We start from the raw sequence: 12,576 nt of genomic DNA, 5'->3' as shown, positions 1-12,576 counted from the left end.
ATACACAAGTCCTCAGTCTGCACAAGACATGGGCTTCTACAGTGCAAAATTGTGCAGCGTGTACACTGGACAAAGTTGAAACTATGCAAGCACTTTCAGCATATAGATCCTGCTTGTGATCGCTGTAGCTCATATAATCTTACAAAGATACGATCTGATTGTATAGCTTTTATCATGTTCTTAGCCAAACTATTAATATTGCTGAGGTGGAAGGATCAGAGACCTCCAACACAATGGATTCGAGATGTCCTCTTTTTCATAAAGTTAGAAAAAAATTAAACACTCTATAAGAGGCTCGTCTAACCAGTTTAATAAAGCTTGGGACCCTTTTAAGCAAAATGTCATGGAACATGTTTTGTTGTCTGACCTAGACTGAATCACATTTCCAACATTCATTTTCATTTAAATTTTCTTTTATCATGCAGACTGTGCACATTCATTGTTTTGTTAAGCCACACTTTTATTGATTTATTTACTTATTATTATAATTTTATCTATTTGTATCATTATTTAAGTTGATTTTGTCTTTTAGTTTTTTTTTCTTTGTAATATTGTTCTGAAACATAAATAAAGTAAAAAAAAAACAAAAAAGAAATAGCCAACTCATAAAATTTGTATGAATTTTCAGGAGACTGGGTTGGCTGCAAATGTGAAGGGTCAATAGATCTGTACCCAGCTGTAATGGACAGTGGGCCTAGTTGTTCGTCTCTGTTGTGGCCGCTTCAATACACATTATGTGTAATGCGTATTGATTATCTAATAATAATCAGCCTATACCAATTAGTATTTTATATAGAGTTATATGCTGCAGTTAAATGTTTATGCTCCACACAGTAATATTATAGTAATGCTTTACAAAAAGGTTCCATTTGTTATCATTATATAACAACATTACTGTAGTTAACACTAATAACATAGTTATTACATTTTTTAAATCAAAAGTTGTATTAGTTAATGCATATTAATGCACTATGAACTAGCAATGAACAATTGTATTTTTATTAACTAACATTATGATTAATAAATGCTGTAGAAATATATTGTTCATTTTCTGTTCATGATACCTAATGCATTAACTAATGTTAAATAAATTATTTTTATTAAGTGTTACCAAAATTGTGAATGGCTATCATTTATTTGTATTGAAAACAGTTATGAATAGTTTTGTTGTACATACAAATAGGTCATTGTGACATACTGCCAACCAGTAAAAACCATGAGAGCATCACACACAGCAGAGGTGGAAAAAATAAATGGCATTTTTGGGCTGCAGTGTAAGTTTTATGTTCTTAAACTTGCAGTATGTTTTTATAGCGTCATGGCCCATTTAAATTGTTAAATGTAATTTTTTTTGTGTAGCCTATGTACTGTATAATTATTGTTTGGATGGCAGGTAGTTTTGAAAGGTCGTTTGTTATTTATATCTATTTCAGTAATGGCCAGATATTTTCTGTACTGATTCTGGGGAATGGATTTAAACAAGGTAAAATATTTTTAAACAGTGGTGGCTGAAAGTGTTATCAAATTAGACAAAATATAAAAAAAATTAAAGATGCAAGATGGGATATGTGTAGAACTTTATGAATGACTGGCTTTCCAATTCTGTGGAAATCTGCTGAGCTATCTGCAGTATTTTATGGCCACAGATTATGTGTAGGCCTAATAATGGCAAATTGAAATACATTGATATTGATGCATTTCTGCAGCTCTTGAGAGCGCCAAACAGCTCTCTGTAAGTAGGGAGATCATTTTCATATTTGGCTCCTAAACTATGGAATAATATTCCTAGCAGTGTTCAGAACTCAGACACACTCTCTCAGGTTAAGTCTAGACTAAATACTTATCTATTCAGCCAGGCATATACCTAATTTATCCCTCAATTTATAGCTATGCTGCTTTAGTTAGGTCTGCCAGAACTAAAAACGCTTCTCTTATTCTTTAAACTTGTTTTAAATTGAATGGCCTCTATGCTCATTTTATTCTATTTCTTTCCCTGGCTAAATGTTACCAGAGCCTACCAGATCCATCTCCGGTCCTGCTTGATGTCCGATACCCACTGTGTTGCTGAGTGATGATGACCAACTGCAGTATGTGCCAGCCAGACTTCACTTCAGTCTACAATGACAGACTTCACAGAAGATTAATTGCTGCAAACTCAAAGACAAGGCATTCTTCATGAGCCACTGCCTGAAGCATGGGCTCAGGTTGAAGTTTACCAAAATTACCTGCCATAAGCTTCCAGCCAGACTGCGATGCTCCACACTGAATGATACCTATATCAACTTGGTCAAAGGAGGGACAACACTCTCTTAAACTACATGAATGAACCACTAACAAAAGCCTTCATCAGCCAAAATCAAAGGACATTGCATCTACATATATTTCCTCAGTTCATTTGGGATAACTTCTAGGACTTTAACACTAAAAATTATAGTTAATATAATTTATTTTTAACTCACAACACTTACTCAGTTTACTAATTTTAACCACTAATATTTCAAAACACAAATAACTAATTGTAAAGAAGTCAATGGAAAGGAGGATGTGAGAACCGGCCTGATTATATAAACAATATTTTAATTATAAACTTAAAAGACAACAAACACACATATGACGGACATGTCCGTAAACTATCTCTCTCTCCCACACAATCCTCCGCAGTCGGCCTTTATCCCTCTCGGAGGAAGAATCACGACCCACCCCCGCCCTCCGCCCTGTCACATTCCTCTAGCAGTCCTCCAGCCCCTGGCGGACAGAACGCCCCGCCGGTTCTCGGGGAAAAGAAGGGGTCTGCCCTGCCCCTGGCAGCGGTTCTCCCGCTCCAGGCGGTCAGCAGCGAGTCCCTTCTCCCATCGCGGTTGGAGTCCGTCGTCCGCTTCCAGGCGGCCGGGCTCCTCGTCCCCCGGCAGATGGCTGCGGCTGCACCGTTTGGGTGGACGGTAGTGGCGAGAACTCTACTATGGCGTATCCCTCCTCCTTCCCGGATTTCGGCACCAGTGTAAAGAAGTCAATGGAAAGGAGGAGGCGAGAACCGGCTTGATTATATAAACAATATGTTAATTATAAACTTAAAAGACAACAAACACACATATGACGGACATGTCAGTAAACTATCTTTCTCTCCTGCACAATCCTCCACAGTTGGCCTTTATCCTTCTCGGAGGCTTGATTATCCTGATAAGGCACCGGGTTTGTAGACTCACGTCCTGGCCCCGCCCTCCGCCCTGCCACACTAATATTGGCATTATATTCATTAATTTTCTGTTATAGCATTATTTCTTGTACAGCTGCTTTGAAACAATGCCTGTTGTAAAAAGCGCTATACACATAAATGTGACTTGAGGAAAACTTCCACAAATATAATTTTTCATCTTACTATTCACAGACTTCACATGCAGTTTAAATAGCAATTTTGAATATCTAAAGACAAAATATGTAACAAGTTTTTTCCCCTTCTTTTAGTCAGTCATCTCTTAGTGACTTGTACATTAAGTTTAAATGCAGCTTTAAATTTACAGCATGCCCACACACAAATGCAAACATCTCAGGAGAAAGACATGAGAGATGAAATTGTCACAAAATCCTTGTATCCAAGTAGAGGTACTGAAAGTATAGAAAGAGCTGTCACTCCTTTATTAGTGATTTTCTGTCTGACCGGCCTATATATGTATTACCATCTACAGTAGAACTATCCAAACAAACAGTATATTTCTAGTCAGCTGTTTAGAAAAGATGGCCCCTGGTCAGCCAATTGATAAAGCATTTTGTACCATCTCATAGAAACTATAGGTTTAACATCCAAGCATAATGTTTAACGTGCTCAGTATTGATTTATTTTTGCTAATTGAGAAACTTTTAAACTTTAATTTGAATCAACTACCCTGTACTCCAATTCTTTAGCAGTTACTGACAACCACCCAACCACAGCTACTGTTTGTCAAATATATCTAATCTAATATATCTAATGGCCCTGTAATATTGTTCAATGGGCTGGTTTGCATAGGTGTAAAAATATGTTGGATAGCTCATTTACCATTTCATGGGCTGGAATGAGCAGATAAACGTATAAACCTTAAGCACTGGTAGTTGCTTCAGGCTGCAAATACTTTTTCAGATCACCTCCTGAAACATGAATGGACATGAAAGATGAATGTGTTAAGTAGCACATCTTTATCAGGGGATTCTCGGAGGATGTCTGAATGCTGAGAAAGGTTGATTATTTGTAAATCTGTGCATGGGTTTATTTTTGTGATATTTTTTGCTTCCTTTTCTGTATTTCAAGTGGAGACTTCTAAGAAGTCTTTGACAATGCTGTCTATAAGAATGTTCCAGGAAATATGTGCTGAAATGAGTAAGGATCTTTTGAGGTGATTGAAAAATGCATTTGTATCGGTTTTTGAAGCTCTGTTAATGTGAACGTTTCTCATGATGTCTCTTCGGTTGGTTCATACATTTCAGACTTTGGAGAGTCAACACATCAATTGGCAGGTTTCTTGACATGACTGATGGTGTTTAGTTGTGTATCGCTAAGACAGAGTGACATAAACCTGGCATGACCTCTCAGTTTCCATAGGTGCAAAGGCATTCATTTTCACTATTTATTTTTCCTACATCAGCTTCACTGTTTCCTCATGACTTAAAACTAAGCCTGTACCAATCTGACCTCGCTGATATACAGCACAGTCAGACTGTCATTTAATTTCACCACCTCTGTGAATCGCAAGAGCAACATATTAATCCTGCTCTTCTGCTGTGTTGATAGAAAACAGACAAGCGATGCATTTATATCAGACAATTGCATGGTCCTGGCATTGGCTCAGAACAATTTCACACAAGGTTTAGAATGCTGCTTGGATGTTTAAGGCCTGTAGTTCCCTGCCTCTTCTTGCCAAGAAAGATTTTAGCTTGAAGGGTGTCTGACTTGCAGAGGCATTACAAACTGTCTGTCTAGATAGTAGATACTCATTTGTTTAAACACATTAACAGGTGTTTAAGTATATTCATATTTACTATAAAGCACAGTCTGTTTCATCTAAATTAAGATTAAACTTTATTGTCATTGTGCATTGTACAGAGCCAATGAAATGCAGTTGTTTTTGCATATCCCAACTAAGCTGGGGTCAAAGCGCAGGGTCAGCCAAGAAACAGCTCCCCTGGAGCAGATAGGGTCAAGGGCTTGCTCAACAGTGGTATCTTGCCAGTGCTGGGGCTTGAAACCCATAGCCTCAACCGCTTGATCTAGCAAAATAAAGAATATATACAGTGAGGTTCAAGAGCCTGCTTCTCATTTAATATTTTTTCTCCATTAAGAATTATACTATCAGAATAACAATTTGAGTGAAAGATGGAATTGAAAAAATAACATGCACTTTAGAATTGTGATGTATTTGGCATGTCTCACTTTTACTTTGACAACATGCATTTGAGCTTGCATGGAAATTCATATTTATTCATCATGGATGTCACAAAAAGTTGTGCAATACCTGATATATGTTATTCCAGCATGATCTGAGATTGTTCCATAATATGTGTTTCAATGGAACCAAGGAAATCTGACATTTCATATAAAAAGGCCTTTTGTTTGAAGATTTTTCAAAACCCCACTGGATTTCTGGAGTTCTTCTAGCAACCACTGTGTGGTGACAAATAATCATTCTTTGGTAACACTTTACAAATGGTTCCATTTTTTAACATTAGTTAATGCATTAGGTATCATGAATAAATAATTACATACAATACATTTTTACATCGTTTATTAATCTTTGTTAATGTCAGTTAATAAAAATAAAATTGTTCATTGTTAGTTAATGTTAGTTAATAGTGCATGTGTAATAGTAACAGTGTAATAGTTACAAATGTATTACTATATGTTGAATTTAACATTAACTAAGATTAATAAATGGTTAATATGAATTGTTAGTTCAACTAATGGAACCTTATTGTACAGTGTTACCCATTAGTTTCTAGACTATGGTCCTTACCTTGGACCAATCATAACAGACAAACAGTATCTTCTTTTATTCCTGTATTATTTTGTAAATTAGTAGACTTTTTTAACATGATCTTTTTGTTTGATTAATTGTTTTCACAGTTTATGTGCCAATAGCTTCCACACTGATGGCTAGATGTGGGTAAACCTGAATTGAAGTTAGGAATTTTAATAGCTAGCTTTTATGACCTGGAAAACAACAACTATCCTACACTCATGTTCAACATGTAAACATTATCTTATTGCTTAATTATTTGTTTCCATAGTTTATATGCCAGTGGCTTCCACCCTGATGGTTAGACATGGGTAAACCTGAATTTGAAGGTGTCAGGAATTTTGAGAGCTATCTTTTTTGACCTGGACAACACCAACTACCTGCCTTCGGGCAAAGGAGTAGAGTGTAGGGTGGTAGCCGAAGGTATGCTGGCTTACATGTGTGAACAAGGCAGTCAGCAAGAGCACCTGGAACCAAATTATGCAGATTCCACTAAGAGGGGTACATCTAAAGAGTATGACCTTTGTTGAATAATGTTGTTTAAATGCACATGTCTCTGTTTCTCTTCTCTAGTTTTGGTTTGGTAATTTTGCTCATTTGGAGGATTGGACATGGTTTGCCAAAATATGTGGGTCATTGTTCAAGTTTTTTTTTTGGAAAAATTTGAATGTCTTCTCAGCTCCTTGTTGACTATTTAAGTAATAGATGCTAGCTGAAGAGCAGGCTGTGTCCTATCCATCTAGTATAGTTTTTTATTTTTGACTCTTGCATGTTGGTTTAACCAGACAGAGGTATAAAAACAGGTCAATCTTGTGACATGTGGAGTTATGGAGTTATGAATGGAGTTATGATGGAGTTATGAAAGCCAGCATACCTTAGGAAAGTTGAATTATCAATACTCTGAAACACTTCTTTTGAAAAGTTACACTCACTGAGCACTTTATTAGCAACACCTGTATTGCTACTTATTCATGCAATTATCTAATCAGCCAATCATGTGGCAGCAGTGAAAAAACCCATAGTGCTAATAAATAAAGTGCTTAGTGAGTGCATTGCCCATATGAAAGAAGAATTACAAACAAGATCTCTTAAAGATCTCAATTGTTTCTCCTAGGTAGCATTGAGATCAAAATGAGAGCAATTTGTTTGTTTTACTAATGTCTCATGCTTATCAGGGTTTTCACCTGAGAAAAAGACTCTAGTAATCTCACATGTGTTTCAGAGGAGATCTCAGCAATGGCGGTGCTCAGATTTGCTAAGATGCCACAGTTGAAAATCTGAATTATTGTCTTATTTTGAACTCATTGTCATATTTCTATACATTTACTATAAATATATAACAAGTTGTTGCATTTGTTTCTAGTAAATATTTCCTTTTTTGTAAATTTTAGTAGAGAAATCTGACACAAATAATTCTATTATGTCTTGTGGGCTATAAAAGATCAACCTTTGAGCAATCACATCATCCTCAGTTATTTTAATATCAATTTAATATCACCTGCACAAGGCTTTAAAACAACACAGAAAAATAAATAAAAATAAAAAACAATGTTTGACATTACATAAATATCCAATAAGATTTTTGAATTTTTTTGATGACTGTAGTCAGTATTCTGAAAAATGAAAAGGCCCTTGTCTCAGTTCCTTTGAATAATAACTAATCATGTCTGAGCTCACTTCTTGAACTTAAACAGCAACCAGATTTATGCACCTTACCCAACCTGGGGCAAGAGGCCCCTTGTCTTGATTCTGCGATCAGATAACAGGATTCTTTCGTGCATGTCATTGTTAGCCATAGCCTCACCCAAATAACTAAAAGCCTTGACTACATCCATAGTTTGAGACACACTGTGAACATGCATGTGAGTACCTACTTATCCAGTACTATAAAGGGTATTAAAAGTGCAAGATCTGAAAGACTGTAATAACATGTAGGCTAATACTTGATTCAGATTAGCCAACCATGCCATAATATGGCCAAGTGTTTTTATATAATAACCTCTAAACTGTGTAAATGACCATTGTCTCAGACAACTGATTTTCAACATAGCTGTGCTAGTTTCAGGTCTCCCATAGCACTGTGCAGCCATTTATCCTCATATGATGAAGTTATTGTATTATCAAATGAATAATTAATGTCCATTCATTTATTCATTTGATAAATAGCTGTGTAAATAATGGGATAATGTACAGCTTCACCTCAGGGTCCGGATCACCCAATCAGAATATAGTTTGAGATAATGACTGACAGTACAATACAATATCCATTTCATAGATGGGGCAAATATCTTAATAAATGTTCTCATAATACATAGCCCTAAGGGTAAGATTTTCTGCAAATACTGTATGAGCACATGTATCACTAAAATGATGTCAGACAAGAATGCAGCATTCAAACTATTTGGCCCTTTGTCATGCTTCAAGTCCTAACTGTAGCATCGCACCACCAAACCAAATTCCTCGAGAATACAGCCTCATACACAAATCAGGCACTATTCTAAAAGTTAAAATATGAAATTCACTCCACAACTAGACCATACACACATAGATGAGTATTTGATGATTGATGATGAATGGATTCTGTGTTTTAAACAAAACTGCGTATTATTGCTGAACAGCAGCACAATATGAATCAAGGAGGAAGTGACTGGAGTGTAGCTGGAAGACATGAATAAAGCACTTCATGCATGACCCTCTTATTCTTTTAAGATGATTTTAAGCAAAACTTGACAGACAAGATGGAGAGGTTCAATCACCAAGCTTAAGCCAACTATGTTCAGGTCTAGGCAGCCAGTTGATAGGTGGAACAAACTGTAAAATGATCAGAGTATATCCACTGTTTGTTGTTTGATGGATAATACTGCCCTGCAAACTCTTGCATATGTAAAGTGCAGAAACTACAGATTTTGTCAAAATCAGTTAATCAAAATCTGTTCTGGTGGAAGCCCTGTGATTGACTGGCCACTTGTCCAGGGTATTTACTTGCCTTCGGCCTGAGACAGGGATAGGCTTCAGCTCTACCCACTAACCTACATAGGACAAGCGACTTTAGAAGATGGATGGGTGGTCTGGTTGACTATGATTTGTCCTGTTACAGACAGATGTGGCTCAACTATGACTAAATTCAGAGAAACCAGAGTATGATGATTTTATAATCAGCATTTTCATGAACAATCAAAAAACTTTTTTTAGGGTATAGGGTAAACTATTTTATATATACTTTTAAGACAAGATAGTGTAAACTTGAGATCCTTTAACGATGATGTACCATATGAATGTAGTTTGGAGGACCATGATTATCTTTTTTTTTCTTTTTAGCATGTGTAGTGCAGCGATATCTGAAAGGTTCTTTCTATAGTTCTAGTGCTCACTCATACAAAAAATGATTAAATAAAAAGGTTATTAAAGTGAATTGATAATTGAATTTGTACAATGCTTGTGGAAAGAGGTTATAATTACTAAAACTAACATGCTCTCATTAAATTGGAACTTGCACATTGTGAGTGCGGGATGTTTATGAAGTCACTTTTAGGTTTAAAATGCTTTTTTAACGCTTGTCTTCTCAGTGAACGGCGAAATGACTAATATTTGTGAAGAAATGCTGCCTTTTTGTGCTGTTTCCCAAAGTAATTTACTCTGGTGAAAGTAGTTTTGCAGTCAAGCAATTCTGAAGTTACTACCTCTTGCTAATTAGATTATACGTCTTTTTCTAATAGACACAATTTTCAGGAATTCACTCAGTAACCATTGTTTACCTTAATCTGTGAAGTACTGTAAATCTGCTCCCTAAACATGTGCTGCCAAACATATGGGGTTTATAATTTTTTCCTTCTAGGTCTACATTACAGTTCTCTCTAAAATCAACTCTTTATTAAGTATACTTTTACATTTACAGCAGTGTGATCCAGTATTGTGTTCTATTTTGAACATCTGGCACAATGCAAGTTCTTTTGTTTCAGTCATATTTTCATGATAAATACATTTCAAACACAATATTTATGACAATTAAATACAAATAAAATAAATATACAGTTATGCATTAATAAAATCACACCAAACAGCAATATAACAACTTTTCAAAAAAGGTATCCCAAATATCCCCCCTGCCATTATTTTGAGAAACTATTAGATTGAGCCAATGTTGCAATATTGTGCTTTATGTGTTCATTTTCTGTATTTATACATTTAAATTCACTTTATTTTCTTAGAAGAGTGTATAATCTCTGTGCCACAACTAGCACCAAATCAAACTGCAAAAGTAATTACTGTTTTTAAATGAGTTTCAAATACGACCCTGTCTTTCATCTTTGGACAAGCCAATGGTTCCGCCTCAAACTCAAGCCATAGGTTGAGCAATGTTGTTTGGCCTTCCAATTCCTTTTGGTGCTGCTAGTGACACAGAAATTACACACTTCACCCTTAATGCATTCTTTGCTTTTATAGGAATGCAAGCTGATCAGGGCTGGTAACGTGTTTCAACATAAGCCCAAAAAGCTGCTGATCATAGCTTTAGCTGCCTGATTGAGGCAGCGACTGAACTCAAATAGCATCAGACTTCTCATCTATCCTCCCCATCCTCTCCATTTTCTTCTCATAAAAAGGTTAACCATGGAGCAGAGGTCTCATAATGAGAACATGCTGGAGATAGCCTAACCTGTATACACATGGAAATCTGTGTGTGTGTGTGTGTGTGTGTGTGTGTGTGTGTGTGTGTGTGTGTGTGTGTGTGTGTGTGTGTGTGTGTGTGTGTGTGTGTGTGTGTGTGTGTGTGTGTGTGTGTGTGTGTGTGTGTGTGTGTGTCTCCCTCTCAATCTGGAGTGGTGGTGGCGTAGTGGCTAAAGCACAGGGCTGTTAATCAGAAGGTTGTTGGTTTGAACCCAATGGCCACCACCATTGTGCCCTTGAGCAAGGCACTTAACTCCAGGTTGTTCCGGGGGGATTGTCCCTGTAATAATTGCACTGTAAGTCGCTTTGGATAAAAGCGTCTGCCAAATGCATAGAAGTAAATGTAAATGTAAACCCATAGTTGCCTGTCTAGGTTAGCTAATGAAAGTTGCAAACGAGAATTTCAGCATTGCTTGCAGCTGGGATTGGCATCATCCCCCACTCCTCTGGATGTCAATGGGGAATGGGCGAGGTTTAGGACTGTGGCTCCTGTAACTGCAACAGCAATTTTGGGCACACAGTCCAGACCTCCTCAGAACCCTGGCTGACGGAGGAGGTGTTCAGGCTGGCTGAGAAAAGCGACAGGCCCACTTTCATCGTCTATAGCATCCCACGTCAGAGAATGAGGAGGCTTACCGCAGTCTTCGCTCGGAGGTTCGGAGAGCCACGATGCAATGCAAGGATGGTTGGTGGTCGCGGGTTGCTGAGGAGATGGAGTCTGCCTCAATGGCCCAAGATCACAAATCGGTCTTTAATTCTATCAAGAAAGTTATTTGCAGCGCCACACCTATAACCATCATTAGGGGAAAGAACGGTGATCCAATCTCCAACCCCCAGGAACAGGTTTGCAGATTGTCTGAGCATTTCTGTGAGGTCCTGGGGGAGGGGAAGTCCCTCAGCCTGGAAAACATTGTGGGACAAAGTGGGGATGACCCTGCTGGGGCTGCGGTGCCTCAAATATTGGAGGAAGAAGTCACTCCCTGTGGGTGGCTGGCTGAGGTGCCATCTTTGGAGGAAGTACTGAAGGCGATCCGGAGCCTGAGACCAGGAAAGGCACCAGGCAGAGATGATCTCCCAAATGAAATGCTGAGGGAGGGTGGCGTTTGTGCACAGACTGCACTACATGACATCATAGCAACAGTCTGGACCACTGGGCGGGTTCCCCAGGATTGGAAGGATGCCGTGGTGGTCCCACTCTTAAAAAAGTGGGACTGCACAGATTTGAACAACTATAGGGGCATCTCGCTCCTCAGTGTGCCGGGAAAGGTCCTGACAAGGATTATTCAACATCGCCTTGCAAGGCACGCTGAGGAGAGGCTGACAGAGCCCCAATGTGGTTTCAGGAAAGGGTGCTTGCACAGATGCCATATTCTCTGTCCGTTTGCTACAGCAGAGGTGTAGGGAATTCCAGCAAGACCTACATCTCTGCTTTATTGACCTGGTCAAGGCCTATGATACCATCAGTAGGCCTGGGCTCTGGGTTGTTCTTCATGCTTTCGGAGTCCCAGACCCGATGCTCGCGATCATTAAGGACCTTCATGATGGCGAGCAGGCCCGGGTAAATCTACGTGGCCAGGAGTCAGAGCCATTCCCTGTTCACCTTAGAGTGCGACAGGGACGTCCTCTGGCTCCCACATTATTTAATATCTATTTTGACCACGTGGTTCGTGAAGCCTTCAATGGCTGTACAGAAGGAAATTCCATCTGGTAAAGATATAATGGGAGGTTGATTGATGCCTGGGTGCGGTCAAGAGATGGCTCCCTATTGATCAACCATATTATGTATGCTGATGATCTGGTGATTGCTGCTCACTCAGAGGAAGAGTTGGAGGCACTGCTGATGAACCTGGAGCTTGCCAATAAGAGATGGGGCCTTACCATCAGCACAACCAAAACTAACCACCTGCCTGGGTATTATGTACCATTG

Source organism: Xyrauchen texanus, chromosome 14 (assembly GCF_025860055.1).
Source record: "Xyrauchen texanus isolate HMW12.3.18 chromosome 14, RBS_HiC_50CHRs, whole genome shotgun sequence".
Taxonomy (NCBI): Eukaryota; Metazoa; Chordata; class Actinopteri; order Cypriniformes; family Catostomidae; genus Xyrauchen; species Xyrauchen texanus.
This window is presented reverse-complemented; position numbering follows the sequence as displayed.